The sequence below is a fragment of the Colobus angolensis genome, unplaced genomic scaffold, assembly GCF_000951035.1.
Source record: "Colobus angolensis palliatus isolate OR3802 unplaced genomic scaffold, Cang.pa_1.0 Scaffold111, whole genome shotgun sequence".
NCBI lineage: Eukaryota > Metazoa > Chordata > Mammalia > Primates > Cercopithecidae > Colobus > Colobus angolensis.
Genome location: NW_012112142.1, coordinates 6,974,526 through 6,979,045, shown reverse-complemented (window position 1 = coordinate 6,979,045; position 4,520 = coordinate 6,974,526). Strand labels below are relative to the sequence as shown.

The 4,520-nt window shown below is 39.3% G+C and overlaps 1 long non-coding RNA gene across 1 annotated transcript; it reads right to left on the bottom strand.

The window, feature by feature from the left end:
• Positions 1-396: 396 nt before the first annotated feature.
• Positions 397-2,676, bottom strand: LOC105522366. Its single transcript, XR_001003430.1, has 2 exons — positions 2,545-2,676; positions 397-813 (listed from the first exon to the last, which is right to left on the bottom strand). It is a non-coding gene; the product is annotated as an uncharacterized LOC105522366 (long non-coding RNA).
• Positions 2,677-4,520: the final 1,844 nt, after the last annotated feature.

The following is a 4,520-nucleotide window of genomic DNA, read 5'->3' as shown; positions in this document are numbered from 1 at the left end:
ATCTTAATTAGGGATTAAATATAAAATAAATCGTTCTATTTAACATGAATTATGATGTCCTAACTTTTCCAGTAGTTCATTTCAAACAGATTGTTTAATAGTAGGTGAAAACAGTACCACAGTAGCTTTTAAAAGTATATGTGGGAAATTAACTAAAATATTAAAAAGATCACTCACCCACTGTTAGCCTTTATTTTTTACCCCAAAACCACAACATGAGAAAATGAGTTTTTCTTTTACCTTTGCTATACTTTCCTCCTTGAAAATAAGCACATTAATAAGGAGATGTAAAAGGAAAATGTAAGTATCTCAAGACAAATTATACTAAAACTTTTTTAAAAGAAACAGTTCTATCAAAACAAGTTTGCAAATAAAAATAATTACCAAATGAATATATTAGGAGAGTATCGCCATTAGGCATGTTTTTATTATGCAATAATTTATCCATGAACAGTTTATATTTCATATCCACATTACAGTGTTTTTTTTCCCAGTCACTGGGAGTAGTCAAGCAGAGCTGATGAAAATTCATCGTTCTGGAAAGTTCCAGAAGGGATTTTGCAGTGAGTAGAAAGGTGAAATCTTGGACGATAAGGTCTCTTTCAATTTGAAGATTCTATAATTTCCAACTTAGGCAACTGGCGTAAGGTGAGTATCCTTATGGACTTGATTCTGTAGTGATGGTGGAAAGCAGTGGTGGGCTATTGTGAGCTCTGGAGCCAGCCTGCCTGGTTTTGCTGTTGGACTTGACCACTTAATTGCTGTGTGAACTTGAGCAAGTTATGTCTCCCACCTGTACCTCAGTTTTCGCAACTGTAAAATGTTGATACTAATAGTATTAACCTCATAAAGTTGTTGTGAAGATTAAATGAGTTAATGTAAGTAAAGTGCTTGAAACGGTCCTTGTCACATGGTAAATATTCTATATCATAGCTATGCTATTAATTTCCAATAATAATATTGGGAAAATATTAGACAATATTGGAATAATATTCCTACATTATTGGAATAATATTGGAAATTATAGTCCAAAAATATTCAACTATTATCTGATCCATCTTGTGGTCTCCAATATGAAACAAACGGTAGCCCATTGTGAGGTTAATGATGGTGAGGTAAGGGCTCATATCTTGTCTGAAGCAAAGGAAATAAAAGAAGAGGAGAGGTAAAATGAGGAATTTTATTTAAAGGGAGCAGAGAGATGTCTAATGTTCAGGGAGGAAAATGAACACTCCATAGACCTAGTGATATCAGGAGTGAAAGTATGCTAGGAGAGAAAAAGCCAGTGGTATATAGTCTCTTCACACACACACACACACACACACACACTCCTCAGCGAACACATTTGAGGATTACCGGTCTATCTGCATCTTAAAGTTTTCACTTTAGCACTGGGGTTTAGTTCTGATATTGACCTATGGCTTCCATTTGGCAGTTCAAGTCCACACATTTGCCCTGAGCCCCTGCTAAGCAGCAAGTGTTGTGGAAACAAAGAATGCTGCCTGAGGCTGCAGTCTAGGAGGAAGGGGCCGACAGGACTGTGCCCACAGTTTTCACTGGGGAGTTAAGTGCCGTGATCAGCTTCTGTGCTGGATGCTATGGGTGCTGGATGCTATGGGGGCTGGGAGAAGGCCACCTGACTTAGCCTACAGAGATGGGGAAGACTTCCAGGTAGAGGTGAAAGCTTCACTTAGATGTGAAGCAGGTATTAGGCTGATGAAGAAAGTAAGCCAAACAAAACAAAACAAAGCAAAACAAAACCCCAAGAAAATTAGACTAAGAAATGTTTTAATTCCTTCCATAAACTTTGAAAATAGGCAGGCCTAGGCTTGAATCCTGGTTCTGCTCTTCACTAGCGATGTGACTTTGGGCAAGTTACTTAAACTCTCTGAACTTCAATGTAGTCATCTCTGGGACAGGGTCCCTATCTTATTGTGTTGTTCTGAGAATTAAAGAAACAATGTATGATCACCTCATAATCCAGTGTCTCCCAGAGGCTTATTTTGAATATCTGTGGTATTAAATCACTCATACTAAAACATAATAAAAGAGGAAGTAATGATTTGTTGAATTTAGAGGAAGAAATAATGACGAGGAAAGCCAAAAACATCACAAGCTCTGTATTTAGGCTCATATGTCCATTCTTGCCAGAGCCACTAATTCAGAGCTAGGGTGGAGAACAACTGGCCAAAGTCCATTACATTCCATCTAATGACATGTCTGTTGCGGGTGCGGGGAGGCTATTGGCAACTCACCTTTTCCAATACCCTCCTGTTATAATACAAAGCTCCAGCCCAAACTGAAAATTTAAAAAACAATCAGCCAGATCACCTTCTCAATGACTATGATGTTTAAAGCATTCACAAAAGTGAATTCAAATTATTGATATGCTTTATTAGCACCATCTGTAATTTTACCTTAACACAAAGATGAAGCAAAACAGGAGCAGGAAAGGCAGTGTATAATAAAAATTCCCATTTATCACAGGCCTCCTATGGGTTCAGTACTCTTTATTCACTATTTCTAATGCATATTGCAACTTACAAGGCAGTTCTGTTCTCCTTCACAAATGAAGCATTCACAGCACAATTGGTGACTTCACAAAGGTCCCATGGCTCCTAGGTGGGAAGCCACCGGAAGGCAGATCTGATTCTAAAGCTGCTGTCTGCATGCCAGGCTAGTACAACTCTCAATCTGGGATCAGGGAAGAGAGGTACCACATGTGGTCAAGGAGCTCCCACATTCCCAGGAGTCCAAGGGTTGCCATTCTTCCTCCTTCTGTCTCCATGATGTCGCCACTACAATGTTGTCATATTGTGAACTGTTCTGGTAAGTTACAAATTTTTCCACAGAAAAGAAGAGAAAGGGCTACCCAAAAAATGGGAGAGGAAAAAAACTAATCATAAGTCTTCAGAGGTAAGTGAAGTTAAGAACCTGACCTTGGATGGGAGTATCCTAACCCAATGCTGGCCTTAGTCATGTTATACTTCTGCTTTGCAACTGATCCCAGATACAGACACAGTCTAATTGTAAAGAGAAGGAGTTATCTGGTGTATTAACTTGTTAGGCGAAGTAGAATGCTTTAAAAAAAGGTGAATTTTAAAAATCACATACCTTGATTCAAATGCAGTCTTGGCCACTTAATAACTGTGTGATTAAGCCTCATCTACTTATCTTCTAAATGAAATTAATAGTATTTACTTCACTTTTCTTATCTGTAAAATGGTGATAATACCACCTATCCTTGTAGGATGATGGTAAAGATGAAACAAGAATAAAAGCTAGCATGTAGAAAATAATAACCGAAGTTACTTATTGATATTTTTCTGTGATTATTTTAATTAGCTACAGTATAGCATTCTTACATGAAGTACCTGGATGTGGTAAATAATCAATAAACAGCAGCTATTATTATTAGCAGGGCACATTTTTGTATTGATGCCGGTCTACTGGTGGAAATAAATCAAAGGAGGAGAAATCCTGTATGTGACAGTAAACAAATGCAAACATAAAACCAAAAACAACAATAAGAAAGCAGAAGTGGAAGAAAAAGAATCCTAGCTTGAGTCAACCAACTTGTTACCAGAATTTAGTTATTAAAAATCTCTACAGTGGGGGAGGAGCAAGATGGCCGAATAGGAACAGCTCCAGTCTCCAACTCCCAGCGCGAGCGACACAGAAGACCGGAAAAACAAAAAACAAAAACAAAAACAAAAAATCTCTACAGTATAAATTTAGCCTTTAGAGATTTAATTTTTTTTAACTTTTTCTTTTGTTTTTACCAAAGTCCACTTTGAAGAGTCCAGTCTTCACTGGACCAAGGAAGACAATAAAATAAATTTAAGTGTTTATGTATTTAGTTAGTTTTGCTTTGTAAAAGAGAAGAATCCAGGTCAGGTTCTTAACTCCACTCACCTCTGAAGAATTCCGAGTCGTATATCCCTCTCCCTTTTTGGGTGACGCTTTGTCTATGTCTATGGTAGAGGTGAAATGGGGAAGAGACACTGCAGGGGTGGTGATCCTTCTCCTTGGAATGGTTTGTGAAGTGATCCTTCTCCTTGGAATGGTTTGTCCCTAAAAGCTCCTCTGCTTCTTTCCTGTCAGGGATGTTAGCAGAGCTCAAATCCTTATGAACTCAAACTCCCAAGCCACTGGATTCGGTGAGATGGCTGGAGCCCAGCAGGGTCAGCATGAGGAACACCACGAGGACTCCTGAAACGCCGCATTCCCATGGCTGCAGCAGGGCAGCGGGGTAGCTGGAAGGCACAGTGTCCCTGAAACTGTGGTCCTCGGCAAGGAGTGTGGCCGCATGGTGGGTCGCCTGAGCTGTGAGCAGAGATGGAAGGAAGAATGCCAACTTGGAGGCAGATGTGGGAAGTAGGAGTGCTGTGGCAACACCATGTGGAAATCGGGATTTCTCTTCAGGTGTGATGCTCACAATTCATGTAAATCTATTGATCTATGTATGTACCTACCTACCTCTATGTGTGTGTTTGTCTGGGAGTGGGGTGGAGCAGTGT